This window comes from Microtus oregoni, unplaced genomic scaffold, assembly GCF_018167655.1.
Source record: "Microtus oregoni isolate MIOR12 unplaced genomic scaffold, Mior012 000037F_ref0000500, whole genome shotgun sequence".
NCBI lineage: Eukaryota > Metazoa > Chordata > Mammalia > Rodentia > Cricetidae > Microtus > Microtus oregoni.
In genome coordinates, this window is record NW_024543096.1 from 12,358,736 (window position 1) to 12,377,500 (window position 18,765).

Below are 18,765 nucleotides of genomic sequence, written 5' to 3' on the forward strand. Positions count from 1 at the left end.
GCCGGATCTGGAGGAGGGCTGTTTAGGGCTGGTGTTCAACCTCAGGTAAGTCTCCCGTGCAGACAATTTGCATTTCTGCCAAGTTCTCAGATGATGCTGTACCGAGGCACGAGAGCTGTACTGTGAAAAACATATTTTTAAATGCTAAAGATTTCCAGGCTCCAATTCCAAACTCATTCAGTGGTACAGGGATGGAAGCTTCACAGTGAGAGCTGTTGGCCTTAACATTTTATCAGGTCCAAGGTGGGGAGTCAGTGGATTGTCTCCAGAGACTGTGGTGGGCTCCCGGAAGTTACTAGGAATCTGTGACCCCACACATTTCTACGAGGAATTCTTCAGTGTTTAAGAATACTAAATAAAGGTTGGCGTTGTCGGCCCAGGGCTTTAATCCCAGCACTCGGGAGGCAGAGGCAGGCAGATTTCTGTGAGTTCGAGATCAGCCTGGTCTACAAGAGCTAGTTCCAGGACAGGCTCCAAAACCACAGAGAAACCCTGTCTCGAAAAAGCAAAAAAAAAAAAAAAAAAAAAAAAAAAAAAAAAAAAAAAAAAAAAAAGATGGGCGTTGGTGGCCCAGGGCTTTAATCCTAGCACTTGGGAGGCAGAGGCAGGAAGGAGTTCCAGGCCCAGTACGGTCTACAGACTGAGCTCCAAGAGAAACCCTGTCTCGAAAAACCATATATATATATATATATATATATATATATATATATATATATATATACAATCGATTACTAAACACTGTTACACTTTCCCTCAAACTAATTTAGCTGCTTTATTTGAGGAGCTTTTCAGATCAGTACCTCCATAATTTTCTAACACCACGGTGGGTGGAAACACTTAAATCTCATGATTTAAAGCCTTAACAAAGCGGGGTCTTTCGGAACCCAACCTAACCCCTCTTTGGGTACCATTGGGTTTGCCTAACCCTTGTAGTAGCAACAAGTGAGCTGGGCATGCTCAGTGGGCAGGGTCGGGTTGGGAGGGGGTGCAAGTGGGAAGCCTGTGGCTCCGCAGCCAGGGCTCTCCGCCTCCCCCAACCTGTACGAGGGCTGGGCCCTGTTGGGCCAGTGCTCAGCATCCCACCCCTGCTGACCGGGCTTGGTCTTCTCCCAGGGTCACTGTGCTATAGCATTCAGGCCTGGGGTCAAGAGGCCTGGAGCGGCCGCAGAACGCGCTGGGGTAGCCGGGCCGAGAGCTGCAGGCCCTGTCCCCAGGGTCCCCCGACTCCTAGACGCCTTTGTAGGCCCAGGGAAGCCTGGCGACTGAGAGGTGCGGTGGGGGAGGGGGGGGAGCGCCGGATCTGGGGACGCGCGACGCGTGATCAGGTAAGGCATTCCCGGCGGGCAGCTGGAGGGCGAACATCCTCCTTCCCGGGCAGATGGCAGTGGGGGGGGGGGGTGGCCAGCGTGGGGAGGGACAGGAACCCGACACCCCGCCGGCTTCCAGGGCCTAGCTCAGCCAGCTCGTCTTCCCTCCAGCTGGCGAGGAGTGGCGGGGTCTGGAGTCCCTCTCCGCCCCGGCGCAGAGCAGGATCGATCACCCCGGGGCGGGGGGCAGGGCCAGCTCACGTCCCCGCGAGGCCCAGAGCGCGAGTCTGCAGCCGCCCTTCCCCGCCCGCGGCTCGCACACCAGCCTGCACTTCCGCGTTTCCCCCGCCGGGCCAAAGAGCCCGGGCCCGCGGTGTCGCGGCGCACGCGGTGGGGGAGTCGCAGGGTCATCCCCCGGGGAGGCGGAGGCGCACGAGGTGGGAGGAGGAAGTGTCCGGGAGGGGCGTCGGCGGGCGGGTCGGGTTACCGTGGCCCCGCCTGACCCGGTGACATCCCGGCGCGCTCGCCGCGAGCCCAGGGCCACTCTGGTTCTCGGCGAGGCCGACTCCGCCCTGGCTGGAGGATCCTGGCGCCCCTGCCCACCCGCTGTCCCCTCGCGCGTGAGGACTGATCTCAGGTGTGTGCGTCCTGGCCACCCGCTTCTCCTCCGCCCTGGCTTCTAGGGGAAAGTGGTCCCTTTTCTGAGCACCCTGACTCGGACTCTGTGGGGCTGAGGTGTGGCGGAGGTGGAGGTGGTGGTGGCGGGAAACTGGGGGAGGCTTGAGACTTTCTTCTCGGTCAGGGCTAGACGAGGCTGGAATACCTTTGTAATCCACTTTCCCTAGGAAGAGGTAGGGAGTCTGCACATCAGTGAAACTTTATGCAAACTTTTCACTTGCGAACGCGGCTCCTCCGGTGAGGAGGATTGCTGTTTCCTTCTGTGGTGAGGGTCGAAGACCCTTCTGGAGGAGGGAGGAGGCTTTCTTTGAGAAACTCAATTGCCAGGGTGTGACTGGACTATGAGGAAACGCACCGTGTACACCAGCAACAGCTTCCACTCTCCACAAGGCAACTGCTTCTAGTTAAAGAAAGTTTGCTGAGTGCGGTGGCTCAAAGGGTCTTAGCAGATAGTGGTCCCGAGACCTTCCTTCTCCCCGTGCGGAGATACAGGTACCCCTGAAACAGCTTTTCTGCACCGACACAAGTTCTTCCAAAATCTCATTGACAGGCTCATCCAAGTGACACAACCCGTAAATATCCCAGGAGGTTGCTACAGAAACAGCCAACAGTTAAATTTGTCAATTTGTACAAATGGGTGCGAGAAGGAAGTTGGTAAATTAATGTCCTCGTTGCTTAAAACAAAACTTTGTAATTTGCATATATTCCAAAGTTTAGCGCCTCGGAGTTTCCCTTTTGAAGGTGGAAAGTACTGGCGATGGCCACCCTGGGACCAGGGACAACTCAGTCACTATTGATCAGACCACGAAGCCTGGATGCCATTGCCCAATGGCATTGTGCTGTCTCGGGGGCCTTAATGATTAGTGTGTTGAAACCTCCCCATGTTTCTCATAGGGACATTAGTCAAATGACCATACTTCCCTTATTTTAGCAGTTTAACCCTTCACCCCAGTGACGTAATGGGTGAGAAGAGAGACAAAATCGTTAGAACTCTGTGTTCGGAGAGGTCACATAGTCAAGTTTATAAAGTCATTCTAGACACCAGGGGAAGGCAATTGCGTGGTTCTGTTAATGAGCAAAACAGAGTTAGCAGTTCTCAATGGGTGTTGTGCCTTCTTGCTTAGGTCTTGTAATTAATATTTATAGGGCAATCACGATTTGAAGACCACTCTGGATAAATCACGATGCCAAACTGATATAATTCTTACATAATCCTATGTGGTTATTTTATTTACGTCCGGTGCAGCTCCAGGATGTAAGCTTTGACTTGGGTATGGTGTGTCTTAGACATTTTGAGATCTCTAGGACCTGGAACGGCCACTGACTTCTACTAAGCTCTCACAAATGCTTTCTCAAGCCCTGACTAACCTGGAACAATGTATCAGAATCTAAGAAACAGATTTTTTTTTTTGGCCTGAGGGAACATATTGAAACTCACTAAGTGTCACAAGCAAACCATGGGTTATAATGTAGAGCAGAACTACAATCCCTGGGAATATGCTCCAGAGGCAATCTGTTTCTAAAATGTTAGTTTCCTTCCTCCTTTTTTTTTTTTTTTGTATTGAAAAAGCAAATTTTGGGGAAAGAATACAGCTAGGCAGGTAATTCAGTTCTCATATGGTAAGCATGAATTATCCAGAATCTTCCCCTTTAGTTGGGGCAGTAGGAGGAGGGCTAGTGGCAGCTATGATTATTAACAATTCCCAGACCATTATCTAATTGCTTTTCTTTAGTTTTGGAACATGTTGATGTTTTCTGAAGCTTGATTCTTTGTGTTCCCCAGCGCAAAAACAATTCTTCAGAAGGCACCAGAAATTACATAGGTAGTACATTCGGCTTTTTTTCTTTTCGTTTTAGTTTTTTTTGAGACAGGGTTTCTCTGTAGCTTTGGAGCCTGTTCTTGTAGATCAGGCTGGCCTCAAACTCACAGAGATCCGCCTAGCTCCGCCTCCCAAGTGCTGGGATTAAAGGCCTGTGCCACCACCGCCTGGCTACATTTGGTTTCTTAAAGGAAGTTTTATGCATTTTGTGTGTAGGATTATGTAGCAATAAATAGTAGATAAAGCAAAATTCATGTTATCTGTTTTTTTATTAATGTATGGAGTTTGTTTAGTGGGAGAAAACATGCATTCAGCTGCCCCCTGACATTTTAACCAGCTACCTATGTAACTATGGTCCCACGAAAGTCTTGCCGAGTGAGATGGAAACCACCTAAGTTTATGCAAATCCTGTGATGTTTCTCAGAATGATAGAACACCTAATGAGAAATTTCTCAGGAGTTATTCCTGATCCTACAGATGACTGTAGATGGCTCAACTCTTTAGAGACAAGTGATGTTGCTGAGAGTACCATGGATAACAGGCTTAAAACTGCCTAAAGACAAACAAGATGATCATTTTAGGAGGTAGGATTGGTCCAGACTTAAGTCTGGAAGTCATGGAAATCCTCCCTGCCTCAACCTCTGGAATACTAAGATTATAAGAAGGTGTTATCACTCATGGCTTTGAAACAGGTTTTAAATGCTCATGAAAACACTTGGCTAATTCGACTACATTGAGAAAAGGTAGTATTATAGGTAGAGGAAATGTTACTTCTGTGAATTGCAAAGGACATACTTTATTGTGTTTACGTGCCTTGTTTTTGAATTGTTGACAAGATGAATAAAACATATATAACGATTGGCTGGTGATCACATTGATCTTTTATGGAGAAAGAAAAGAGCCAAGATGGTTGCAAGCCAGGAAATGCCTGAAAGCTTTAGGATAGACCTCTTCTTTTATTACAGTGGTTCTCAGTGATGTTCCTTATATTGTGGTAACCCCCAACTATAAAATTATTTTGTTGCTGTTTCATAGCTGTAATTTTGTTGCTGTTATGTATAATAATGTAAATATTTGATATGCTACCCTGTGAAGGTTTTGATCCACACACAGCTTGAGAAACGCTGCTTTGTTATCCAGCCAGAGAGATGTCTCAGAGTCACCGGAGAGAGAAAGCAAGAGATGCTGGTGGAGTGGAATGGAGTGTTATATGCATGTAATCCCAGGACGTGGGAGGCAGAGGCAGGCAGACTTCTGTGAGTTTGAGGCCAGCCTGGTGAGGTTCAGGACAGCTAAAGCTGCATAGTGAGACCCTTTCTTGAAAAAAACAAAAGAAAACAAAATACCCAGAGATGCTGACGGAAGGAAGCTAACGGTTTGAGGGAATACCTGAGGAGTGTAGCTAGTGATTGTGACCAGTTTGTTTTGAATTCTAACTGGAGTCTCTCAGTGAATGTGACTGTTATTATTTATTATTATTTGCTTGTTTTCTAGCCCTTTTGTCTTTTGTTAGTGACTTTTGCTTTTCTGTTTCACTCATTGTATGTGATATCATGTATCATCTGTGTTATTTATTTATAGAGACAAGATCTCAATTTATAAACCTGGATGGCCTGAAACTAGCTATGTAGACCAGGTTAGCCCAGTGCTCACAGCGATCCAACCCACTCAGCCTTATCTGTACACTTATTTCCCATTTTTCAGTTAAGAGTTTTGTTCTGATTCTTGCAATATCAGATTTGCTATTTGTGCAGGAAAGCATGGTTTGTGATATTGATAGGTGAAGCCTTGGTTAGCTCATTAAAATTGATGTGAAGAAATAGCAAATAAGCAATTTTAATTCTTCTTAATTCTTATTTATTCTCAGATATTTTGTAATATTGAAAACAGGAGGTGGGTGTGTTAGTATACACATTTAATGCCACCACTCAAGAGTCTGGCGTTCAAGGCCACCTGTCTTAACAAACAGAGCAGGAAAAGAAGAGGCACAGAGTCTCCCTGTTTCTGACCCAGGAAGTTCCAAGTTTGTTTTAAGTTCTAAGATTCTTGGAATTTCTGGGCTGAGTACACTTTTGTGAATTCATGAGATTGCTAATGAGTCTGTAGACAGCGTCAGGGATAGGAGCTGAGTGTCTCGTAGTTAATAGCTTCAGGGATGGTAGCTGAGTGCAGGAGACTTTGAGGTCAGAGTTGAAACTTCCATCTCACCTCGCTGCCTGTGGAGGACCAAGAGGCTAGAGATAATCAGGAACAGCCTGTGGTCTGACCGTCTTGCCTACGTATGAAGCCTTCTTAAAACGCTAAGTTACTTGATTTGGAAAAAACTGGAGTTTCTGAATATTTGAAGGGTGAGAAGACCTGAGAGGGAGGGAAACTCCTTGGCCCTGTTCCCATACTGCACCGTGCACTTTATTCCCTGTTCATATATCCGGAATGAATCTCACTATTGTAGCCTTGGCTGCCCTGGAACTTGCTCTGTAGGTCAGGCTGGTCTGGAATTTACAGAGATCTCCCTGCCTCTGCTGGGATCAAAGGCATGCAACACCACGCCCAGTTCATTTTCATTCTTTATGCTGTCTTTACAGTAGACTTATAAACGCCTTTCTCTGGATCTGAGTTATCATAGCCTGTTACTAAACCTGAGACGGGGTGGGGATCCTAGACTTGAAGGTAAATTGGCAGAAGTGTTGGTAACTTGGGAAACCGATTGTGTGACCGCTGTCTGAAGTGCTTTTGTGTGTGTTTGGGGGAGGGGGCAGCTTGTGGATCTGAACCCCTAACCGATGAAGGCTGTGCTATCAGAATTCGAGTTAAATTATAGGACTCGTTGGTTGGTGTTCTTGCGGAACTGGAAGAACAATTCATGTAAACAAATAAACAAACAAAAACCCTATACATTTGGTGTCAGAAGTGCTGTGAGTAGAGGGGCAGTGTTCTTGTTCATCTGGAGTAACAATCTGACATTACTTGGAGCATCTCTTAGCTGTTCAGGAAGATGTAAACACTAATTTATTTCTGAACAGTGAGCTACTGTAATAGTGTGGGTACCTTTTGAGCAATGACTTTAGACTTCTCAAACTTTCTGTTCTTCAGATAGGGATGTCTTGTGGATACTCTTATCTTTGACTGACCACATATGCAATTTTATGACTGATTTTACTTGTCAGGGAAAGGAGACCTCAAACCTGTAACAGAGAGGCCAGTTTCTGAAAGATGAGATTTAAGGAAGCTGGTGGTGTTGGGCAAGATTGTCTCTGCCTAAGATTTGGTGACAGTACTCACAGACTTGGAGAAACTTGAGTGTTACAACTGGAATTATTCCCTTGTTTTTGCTGATGGTCACCAGGGCCTAGTGGAAATTATATACACGTGAAGAGGGAACGTTATGTTCAATGAAAAGAGATTCGGAAACATCTGGCTAAGATTTTATGCTATTATATGCCAATATAACCCAATAATCTTCTAAATATATTTCAAAGTGACAAAAACAATAGTTTAGAGTACCAGGTTCTCAAGGTCCTTTTCCTTTGATTTAAACTGAATAAATAAAGGATGTTATGTTTCATTGTAGTACAGTCAGAAGCGCTTTTGATGTTCTCCTCTCTGTTCCACCCTTCCTGGCCTTCTCCTGTGCTGTGGGATCAGGTCTAAGCATTTGTCTTGGAGGTCAGGAAACATCCAGCTTTGCTCCTGGGTTCTGCCTCTCTCCTTGGGTCCTGTCAAAGTGGGCGTTAGCTAGAATTCTTTAAGCCTACGTATTTCTACAGCTGTGGCTTGCTGTGCTCTTCCATCTTCACCCGTTTTTGGTTTTTCAAGACTAGGTTTCTCTTTGTAGCTCTGGCTGTCATGGAAATCACTTTGTAGACCAGGCTGGTCTTGAACTCAGAGATCCTCCTGCCTCTGCCTCCAAAGTGCTGGGATTAAAGATGTGTGCCACCAATATGACAGATAACAGATTTATAGACCTCAGGTGTCTTACCCAAGTGCCTTGCAGGACACAGACCAAATACTGTTGGATATGTGATCCTCTCATAGCTTACTTACTTGCAGGACACAGACCAAATACTGTTGGATATCTGATCCTCTCATAGCTTACTCATTTAAGAGTAAACTTTACTTATTTAAGAAGTAAGCAGTTGGTTTGAGCTGGGTGTGATTGGGCAGCGGATGACACGTACTAGCTACATTTCAGATAATTAGCCCAATTGGATATTATAAGCGTTATCGTTAAACGCCTTCTCTTTTCCCCTACACATTTGGCAGTTTCTAGGATATTTGCGAAGAGGCAATTGCATCAGTCAAACTGATATTCTAAAAGCAATCCCTCAAAAAAATTACTGAAAGATTCTATAAACCAGGAGGACACATGATTCCTATCTCTGTCAGCGCTACTGAGGCTTGGAGGCTCCTTTACTTCACTGGTTTCCCCGTTCCTCACCTCCCTACCTAATCAAGTTTCTTAGGAAAACAAAATCCTAACTGAGTGGGTTGTGTCCATGGATAAACCTAGCACTTGGGACTTTGGGAAAGGGGTGTGGGAGATTTACATAGGTCAAAGCCTGAGCTACTTAGACCCTGTTTGAAAAAATAAAAACAAGGAGGACATGATAGGCCATCTTTTTGTCTCAGCACTTTAGGTAAAGTGAGAACTCTTTGAGTTCTAGGCTAGCCTGGGCTACATAGTTGCATAGTGAGTTTCAGGACAGCCAGGTGTGGAGAGACCTGGTCTCAAAACAAAAAACCAAGGCCAACCAAATGAAAACAGAAAAAAAAGCCACAGCAGCAACAAAAACTAAAAGCCACTGAAGAATCTGGCAAATTCTAAGGAGGTAGTTGTTAAAAGCTTGTCACCATTATCAAATAAAGTTTCTGGTCCTTTCATTTTAAAAGCTAGTTATTTTTGTTTTTATTCATGTGTGTGAGGGTATGTCCTGCATTTTTGGGTGTCCATGGGAGCCAGAAAAGGGCATTGGATCCTCTGGAGCTGGAGTTACAACCATCCAGCATGGGTGCTGGGAAACCCAAGTTGGGGTCTCTGCAAGAGCAAGGAAGGGCTCTTAATTACTGAGCCTTCTTTCCAGCCTCCAAGTTCTCCGGATTGTAAGGAACCAAAAACTCAAGGACCATTTATGTAGGAGGTCAAAGGTGACCCCGAGGGGAGGCTTTTGCTTCTGAGCACCACTGACATGGTTTTGCCCAGTCTCTGAACCTCGCGGTTTCCCTCTATTCAGGGAAGTAGCTTAGACTTCAGGAATTTGAAGCCCGCAGAAAACATAAAGTGGTATTACTCCTATCCTGTTTACTAGGAAGCCAGTCTTGCCAAGGGTGCTGTTTACTGTTGACCCTCGCCTGACTTTCTTTATTGTGTGCACTTAAGAGATCCTGTCTCTAGCCTTTGGGGATGTGGCTTCCCTTCCACATGAAGCTATATGCCCTGCTGCTCCCTCTAGGCCTATGCTCACAGGGATCATCTGTTTTTTTTTTTTTTATTAAAATTTTTCTTTTATGTGCATTGGTGTTTTGCCTGCATGTATATCTGTGTGAGGGTGTTGGATCCCTGGAACTGGAGTTACAGTTGTGAGCTGCAATGTGGGTGCTGGGAATTGAATCCAGGTCCTCTGGAAGAACCACTGAGCCATTTCTCCAGCCCCCATATGGCTCGTCTTAAATATATTTCTATCTATTTTTTCACTTTTTAAAAGCATTCTTGTTAACATTAACCTGTACTTCCATTCCAACTTACCATTAAGTATCTGAGATACATGTGTACCACTCACGCTGCCAGATTCACAGCATATTAAAATAAAAGGGATGCAGAGATTTCACCCAATTGTAGCTTTTACTATTAATAAAAGTAATACAGCCTTTGGGAGGTTGAGATGCGAGGATCACAGTGAGTTCCACTTCTGCCCAGGCAACCAATAACCACGGTACTCGTTCTTAGCCCTTGGCCCTGGTGAGACATTTTTATTGTTCACTCTGTATCTATTGTTTCTTCCAGCAGCAGGGAATCTTGTTGTACTGATGATTAAGGGAGATCAGAGAAATCCAGTTACTCATTCAAAGTCACACAGCTTCTTTCTGGTTCAGCAGAGACTCCGGAAATCTTCATGAAGGAAGTTATGAAGAGATAATCCTATGCCCATTTATTTCCTTGCCCTTCCCCTGCCTTTTCTCTTGGAGATAGGAATGTGGTTTAGGCTGGCCCTTATCACTAGGTGGCCTAAGCTAGACTTGAACTCTTGGTTCTCCTGTTTCAGCTTCTGGAGTGCTGAGATTACAGGCATGCATATACCTAGCTCTCTTCTTCTTCTTCTTCTTCTTCTTCTTCTTCTTCTTCTTCTTCTTCTTCTTCTTCTTCTTCCTCCTCCTCCTCCTCCTCTTCCTCCTCTTCCTCCTCTTCCTCCCCTTCTTCCCCTTCCTCCCCTTCCTCCCCCTCCTCCTCCTCCTCCTCCTCCTCCTCCTCCTCCTCTTCTTCTTCTTCTTCTTCTTCTTCTTCTTTTTGGTAAGGTGTTTCCTGATTTTTGCTCCTTTGACTTCTGCTGCTCCTTCCATTGAACTTCACCTTTCAGCACTTAAGGCTTGTTAACACTTCACCTGGTGACTAGGTAGCTGTCTCTGGATTTGACTTCAGGAACCGATGACTTGTGACAAAGTTCTTGAATCTGATGACTGTCTGAACAGCCTGCACCCTAGCATCCATCTGTTTTGTACTCTCACATCTGGGCTGCTGACTGCCTTGGGGACAGGGAACATAATCATGCAAGTCAGGGGCACCTGCGAATTTGTTTCCCTACCTTACGTAGGAGCCACGTCTTTCACTTGACTGTTAGCCTCTTTCTCCATTTCTTCCCTGTATTTTCTGAAGACAAGGTCTCAATCTATAAATCGTGCTGGCCTTGAATTTACCATTCTCTTGCCTCCAGATTCCTTTCTTGCTACAGCTCTCCCAAACTTTCAGCATCATCGAGCCTTTCATCCCACTCATGCATTTCTTTTGCAAAAGATGCTCATTAGTGGTTAGAGCAAGACTAAACTGCAGTTACAGAGAGATCTGAAAATAGACCCAAGCTCACGGACACATTCATTTCTTTCTCACGTGTTGTTTTGGGCATGGCTTTCTGCCCTTGGTCCAGACACTTGGTCCTTCTGTTTATGATGTAGAACTTCCTTCTAGCTTCGTTTTCAATGCCATCTAGCTAGTGGAAACTGAAAGGGAAGAGACACTTCCACCCTCCCAGCGTGGTGTACTCAAGTGAATGTGTGAGCTCCGCTCAGGATGGCTTGGTTGGAAATCAGATACAGAATCTTATTTCCTCCAGCGGGGCAGTGGCGGCACGCGCCTTCAAGTGCAGCCCTTGGGAGGCAGAGGCAGCCAGATCTCAGTGAGTTCAAGGCCAGCCTGATCTATAGAGCAAGTTCCAGGACAGTCAGGGCTACCCAGAAAAAAACCCATCTTGAAAAACCATAAAAAAAAAAGATTGCCAGTATCTTCTATATAGGAGCCCAAGAAGATGGGAATAGAGGTCTTTAAATGATACCTTTTTCATACGATCTGCCATCTTATACCAGTAATACAGAGATAGCATGAAAACTGTCAATATTTTCCTCTCCATTTCTTCTTGCACCTGAACCTAGGTACTCTATCAGCATCCAGCTTTGAGCCACCCAAGTTCATACTTTTCCTGTTATTATCTGTATTATTTTTACTGTGGTATGGTCTGTCCTATGTAGACCAGGCTGGACTTGAGCTCAGAGATCCTCTTACCACTGCCTCTTGAATGCTTCGGTTAAAAACATGCATTCCCTTCAGTTACTTTGTGAAAATTCTCCCTGCTCACATTTAATTTTTATTACTAAGTGAAAGACTATTGGGAGTGGTGGCGCATGACCTCAGAAGGCAGAGGCAGGCGGGTCTCTGTGAGTTTGAGGCCAGCCTTGGCCTACATAATGAGTTTAAGGTCAGGCAGGCTACATAGTGAGACCCTGTCTCTAAAAAAACAACAGAAAATTACTTTTATTATTATCTTTCTGCAAGACAGGGATTTGCCGAGTAGCTCAGATCCACTCTAACACAATGGTCTTGCTTTAGCCTCTGGTGGCCGGGGTTCTGGACAGGTACAACCATACAGGCCAGCTCATGTGTATCATAACTATTTACAAGAAGGCCCAACACAGACAAGACCAAACTCTAACCATGCAGTCACCCACACGGCCAGCTACACGCTCACTTCCTGCCTTTAAGCTGAGCTTTGTAAAAGTATGCTTTGACCGTTTTGCTAACTTTCTTGCCTTCCACTCTATGCTTTTTGGAGACCTGGGTCCAATCACAGGTTCCGTCAGGTTTATTGGGATCCTGACTGGCAAGCCAGTGAGTTTTTAATCTCTTACTTTTGAAACTTCTGTGTTCTGCTCAGTCTCTCCCGGATGAAACTGAACTCACCAGGTTGCTGTGACAACTTGCTTCCCTTTGGAGTCTTCCTCTGGCTGTGTGCAGGTTGTCTCCCAGACTTATTCCTAGCTCCCTGGCTTTTCTCTGCGGTTACTCGTTTCACCTGATTTATCCCTGTTCTCCGTTTGGGTGATTTTCAGAGTAGCATCTCCGGCCACACCTCTGGGGAACTGGGAGCTGACATCGGTGGCTACTCCCTCATTGATGTGTGTCCTGCAATCCGATGAAGACTACCCCTTCCTGCTTTGGGCTGTTTCACTGCTCACCACCTATGTGATCTATTCATTAAATTTATCAGTCTAATGCATGCTGGCCATTTCCCCACAAATTGGGACTATAGTGGTCTACAGATCACTATCTACTCCTGGAGAATTTAGATTTTAGTGGAGGGGAAAGGCCTGATTGTTACTAAATGAAGAATGGGCATTTGAGATGGCAAGTGCTCTGTGATTATTGCAGGTTTGTCTGACTTGGGAGAGCATGTCTCAAGAGCTGACATTTTCCTTGGGTCCTGAAAGACCAGATCTCTGTGTGCAAAGATGAGTATCAACGTCTTCCAGGCAGAGGGGACAGGTGGCATCAAAATTCTAAGTGTAACCAGATGTGGTGGCCTCACGCCTTTAATTCCAGCACTAGGAAGGCAGAGGCAGTTCAATGTCATCCTGGCTAAAAAGCAAGTTCCAGGCCAGCGAGAGCTACATAATGAGATCCTGCCTCAAACAAAAAAACAAACAAACAAACAACAAACAAGTAAGTAAAATAGCCAAAGTGTGTGCACCAACATGCCCTTTTCATAGAATTGGGCCAATGTTCCCTTCTCATAGATTTGGGGCTGAAGCAATATCTCAGGGTTAAGAGCTCTGATTGCTCTTGCAGAGGACTTGAGTACATGGTGGCCCACAGCTGTCTACAACTAGATTAGGATGTGAGCATCTATAGTGTGTCTGTACGAAAATTTTCATAACATTCAAGAGAAACTTCGTAAAGTCTTCGAGGCCAGATTAAGGCTTAATTCAAGTTACAATGCTTCAGTTGCATCCGAGAGCGATTGCATGCAGACCATTAAAGTGACGCAGCGCAGAATAGTGTCCGTCAGATGAGCATGATTGTTCGTGCTGGCAATCCCAGAACCTGGGAGCCGAGGCAGGATGACTGCCCTAAGTTTGAAGCCAGCTTGGGGGACGTAGTGAGCTCCAGGCCAGGCTTGGGTACAGAAGGAAACCTTGTATCACAACAACATGAACAAAAAGACAGAAGTCTTTTTTCGTTTCTTAAAAGAGCTAGTTCCAGGACAGGAACCAAAAGCTACGGAGAAACCCTGTCTCGAAAATTAAAAAAAAAAAAAAGACTAAATTAAAATTATTTTAAAGCTTAATTTTCTTTGACATGAGGTTATCTTCTACCCACGAAGTAGTTAACTGTTGTCAGTTAGAACTGGGCTGCTTGGGAAGGTCATGACCTTTATGATATAGACTGTCAGCTTGCCAAGAACCAATGGTGGGTGGTAGTGATTCCATTGAGACCGAGCACTATCAGAGTCTGCTCTGACTGTTCAAAGTAGACAGACTTTTGGAATAAGGGGAAGACACTGAGAGAGGATCTCAGTTAAAATTCTATTTTAGTTGTTCAGCTGAGAAATTACCATGTGGACAAGCATTGTGTTAAAGGCGGGAAGAAATAGACAGATTTAGGAGATTTTTTGAAATAGATTGGTGACTAAATACGATAGTAGATTGAAAAGAAGAATCAAAATAAAGGGTTCATTTTTTACTTGAACATCTAGGCTAATTACTGAGAAAATGAGAATTTGTAGGGAAACAGGGTTGTTGGTAGGCAAAAAGCATTGTTTGGTGTGTGAGGTGTGTATTGTATTAGACATTTCATACAGCTGGGCAAATAGAATTTGGAGAGATGGAAAGGCATTTGGTCTGAACAGACAAGTTTTTTTTTCCCCCTACAGAGGTTATACGTGATACTACATGGGGTTTCCTATAGACAATGTTCTGTTAGAGAAGGGGCCAGTGATCAGTTGTTACACAGGAAACTTGCCATTGGCTAGGAGGGAAACCGGGAGAATGTGATCATGCTGAAGACAAGAGCCCAGAGTGTTTTTTTTTGTTTTTTTTTTAAAAGATGGTTTTGCGTCAATTGTAGAGATTGTACTTGGTGAAATAGTTCGTTTTTGATTTTGACTGATGTGTGGAGAAGCTGGGTCAAAGCTTATTCGGTTGAGTTGTGGATGTGTAGACGGTGCTTTCAGAAAACTCAAGAAATGTGAGGAAAAACAAAGAGAATCAAATAGTTCTTTTTTTTTTTTTTTTTTGGTTTTTCGAGATAGGGTTTCTCTGTGGCTTTGGAGCCTGTCTTGGAACTAGCTCTATAGACCAGGCTGGTCTCGAACTCACAGAGATCCGCCTGCCTCTGCCTCCCGAGTGCTGAGATTAAAGGCGTGCACCACCATCGCCCGGCTTTCAAATAATTCTTGAAAGGAGATATTGTAGAGGGAAGTTCGTTAAAATCAGTGGACAGTGGGATGAGTGTCCGGTGATGACAGTTGGAGAGAGTGCTGGACAACAGTAGGAATAAACTTGCTAAAGAGTAAGAAAGGGAGGAGACTTGAGGTAAAATGGAGGGCTTGGTCCTTGTCAGAAACAGGATACTTGGAAACAGGGTACTCTCACGGCAAGGGAGGACCGTAGAGAGGATGGGTAAGGGATGATGGGGCAGATCTTGGGTGGGGTGGATGGGGTTGTCCCTCTTTACAGCCTACCCTTTCCCTGAGGTGATGTTCCTGGAGTCTGGAGGGCTGAGCAGGGATTTGACATGGAGCTCTTTGGCCAATGAGCATTTCCCGTTCGATATTTAGGGTTCATGATTTTAAGTTGAGAGCATTTGTGGTTGTGGTTTTGTCCAGGTTGTTTGTTCAGTTATTTGGGTGAAGGTCTTGAGAAGACAGATTGATGAGATTCATCAGTTGGAAGAGTTTAGGTAAAGAGGAAGAAGGGCACGTGCATGAGAGAAATTATAACGATAAAATTTGTCTTAAGCTAAATTGTGAGAATTGACTGCGAATAAAACAAAAAGTGAATGGTTTTGGGAACCAGTCACAACTGCCATGTTGAAATTAAAACACTATACGAAGGAGATGAGCTGAGAAGGGGGTGGTGATGCTCACACCCGCTGCTGTGAAGGAGAAGGCTCGGGAGCTGGTGCAAAGAACCCTGATGCTTAAAGCAGGGCTATGAGAATGAGACCGAATCAGAGAAAAGGTCATCAGAGGTCAGGGGCTCTAGGGATGGAGCCTCCAGATAAATATACACAAAGCAAAGTTTAGAAAAGAAATAGGTGCTGATGTCATCGGTGATGAGGGGTAGACGGTTAGATGGCTGCAAGGAGAAATAGAGGGAAAGAGGAAGCAATGCTTTGTTTTTTATTTTTTTTAATTGTGCAGCATGTCTGTTTCAAAGAATACTAGAACTTAAAAAAAAATAAGAGCAACCAAGTTTCATGTTTTGTATGATTGGCAAATGGTCTTTTTGTTTTTGAGACTGTGATATAATTACAACATTTCTTCCTCCCCTGTCATTCTTCCAAACCATCTCTTGCTCTCCCTAAAATTCATGGTCTTTCTTTCTTTTTTTCTTAATTGTTATTGCATGAATATATGCATACACATATATTCCTAAATATAAAGGAGGTAAAGTTTAATACTTATAAACTTCATTTTTTTTTTTTTGAGACAGGGTTTCTCTGTAGCTTTGGAGTCTGTCCTGAAACTCGCTCTGTAGATCATGCTGTCCATGAACTCAGAGATCTGTCTGTCTCTGCCTCCTGAGTGCTGAGATTAAAGGCAGTCGCCACCACCGCCTGACCTTTTTAAGTGACCCAGTCTGGCCTGGAATATACAATCTCCTACTTCAGCCTTTGAGCACTGAGATTATAGGTATGTGCTAGGTAAGCATATCAAGGGCCAACTGCAATAACCCATACCTGCCAGTCCCAAGGCCAGCCTGAGCTACGTGCATAGTAAATAGCAGGCCTGCTAGGGTTCCAAGAAATGCTGTCTCAAAAACAACAACAAAGAAAAAAAGAGAAAAAAAATATAGAGAAAACATTGGAAGGTGAGGTTGGGAGATTTGGGGGATAAGAGCAGGGCTGTTAACTAAAAGTATTTAAAAACTCAAGTACAATGGAAGCAGACTAGCCTCTTGGGAAGTGAGATACTAACTCTATCACTTCATTACAGGAAAGACCAGGAAAGGGGCTCACCAAAATTGGCTCAGACATTTTAGTACAGTCATTCCTGTTTTATTGGCTGAAATATTAGACCCCAGTGTGAGAATAAAGCAACACACCTTTATTTGGATGCTGCGAAGGGAGGGCATTGATTGATGCATCAACTTTCAAAATTCAGGATAAATCTCACTTCCTTAGTAATCTTAGAGTTTATGCTGGAAAAGGAGCATTGAGAGATGAGAACATGATAGAGTTTCGAGGGGTAGATTCTGAGGTCCAGAGGACAGAGTGAGGTTGGGAAAATGAGGCAGTAGGTAGGTGTCACCACACCCAGCTGTGCCCTTCTAGTTCATCTTCTGGTGATGCTTCAGAGAACGGGGCAGCTAGTATAAAGGGGCTGCCTTTTGCCTTGAGCCTTCCCAATCCTCCCGGGTGTGTGGTGAGACTTTGTATTGTGCAAACCGACTAGAATGACCTTCATAACACAGTATGGAGCTATATACTCCACTGCCTATAATTTGTCTTCTGTGCAAAGTTCAAATTCCATTGACTTCACCTGTATCCTATGAGATAAGTAATAGCTACCCCACCTGGCTTATTTCTTTTCATCTCCTTCTCAGCTGTGATTGCTTTATTACTCACGAGTCCTGCCTAGGTGACCATGCTGGACTTCTACCTCATTCTAATCTTGTTTACCTTTGAGGACAGGGTGCTTCCCAGCTAGAAGTCCTTCTTCAGGTAGGTTGGCCAGACTTGGCTAGAGCTAAGATGTCTGCCAGAGGCCACAACCTCTAGCTTTATTATAGTCCCACCTGCATGGTAAATGATGCGTCCTTCAGTGCCTGACCTTGCCAGGTGTCATGTTGGCCACTGGATGTAACATAAAAAGAATAAAAATAGATGCCAGTGTTAGGACAGTTCTACCCATTCCTAAAGGAAAGAAATTAGGCCTTCTCTTTCCTAGCTGGCTCCCTCTCTCATGTCCTTTACATCATAGCTGTGAGCACTATCTTTACTTTTATAATTTCTCACACAGTATCTCATAGTCCAGGCTAGCTTTGAATTCACTCTGTAGTCAAGGTTGTCCCGGACTGCTGAGTTTATTGTCTCTCTTTCCTAAGTGCATACACTCTCCAGATTTTGCTTAGACTCCTGTTTTTTAGCTCTTTTTTTCTTCTTATGGGCTAAGGAGGATCTGTTGAAAGCAATGATGAGTGCAGGAAATACTTGGTACCTGAGTGTGACCAAGGTGGTTAAGATGGAAAGCTAACGATCCATGTTCTGCCTCACTCGCTGGTGTCTTTGCTTTGGGCTGAGTTGTAATCATTAACTTCTTTAGTTATATAGCCTAATGAACACAAATGTGACTTTCTGATGTGTGTAAGTATAATTGATTGGGCTGTTTCCACTGTCCACTTGATCTTGCTGATAGTGTGTAGAACTTTCTGGAGACTTGCTTCAACGTCCAGTTCCTTTAAGGTCTCTTTAAATGTCAGTTTCCTTGTCCCACATGAACAAATAATTACGTCTGTATTCCCAAGGTTTGAGATAATGTAAGGCAGATACCAGCAATGCGAATGCCCTGAGTCACCGTGAAGCACAAGAGCAGCCGTGAGTCACTGCTCAGCACAGGTGGACCAGGAGTGACAGTAAAGGGGAGGTGCGCACAGCTTGGGGCTGGCTCAGGAGTGCAGGCTGAATGGTAGGGAGGGGATGACAGGAAACTGGCTAGTAGGACTTTTGGCCCCAAGTTGGCATGCTCTGAATGAGTGAGCGAGAAAGACCCATTTTGACACTCGGGAACAGATTGTTCCCAGGTAATCCTTGTAAGAGTAATCAGTTGTGGTGCGTGTCTTCATATTCTGAGTGGTGTATGTCTTCAGCGCCTGAGGTCAGCGTATCACTTTTTAGGCAATGCGTTCCTAAGAAATACCCTGGTTTCTTTAAAAAGATGAACTTACAAAGCTAAGTGTTTTGGTGTAGCTTTTTGGTCTTATATTAGTGGTTTTTTTTTTTTTTTACCCCTAATAGAGATGGAGTCCAGAGCTATGACAAAGCCAAAAGCAACTCCACAGTTTCTCTGAACTGAATGAAAAATAAGGACCCCAAAAAACTGTTCTGAAGAAAGGACAAAAAAGCCACACTTGGGTACATTGTCCTGGTGGATTAGCCCTGTTGGGTTAATTCAGGACACAAACCTTTGATCAGGGTTCTTACAGGAGAATGCTTTCAGTCCGTGCCTACTGACAGTGTTGGAGGTACGGCCACTGGA

General features: G+C 44.7%; 1 protein-coding gene across 3 annotated transcripts in view; it reads left to right on the forward strand.

Annotated features, from left to right (window-relative positions):
• The window catches only part of Gpd2 (glycerol-3-phosphate dehydrogenase 2), a 176,273-nt gene that overhangs the window by 36,564 nt on the left and 120,944 nt on the right, over positions 1-18,765 (forward strand). The window contains exon 1 of one of the 3 annotated variants that reach the window (XM_041631436.1): positions 994-1,325. The exons of 1 other annotated variant lie outside the window; for it this stretch is intronic. The gene's annotated coding sequence lies outside the window, so the exon portion shown is untranslated. Of the gene's footprint in view, positions 1-993; positions 1,326-1,462; positions 1,945-18,765 lie in introns of those variants that run through there. One more of the 3 variants, XM_041631435.1, reaches the window with a different exon arrangement.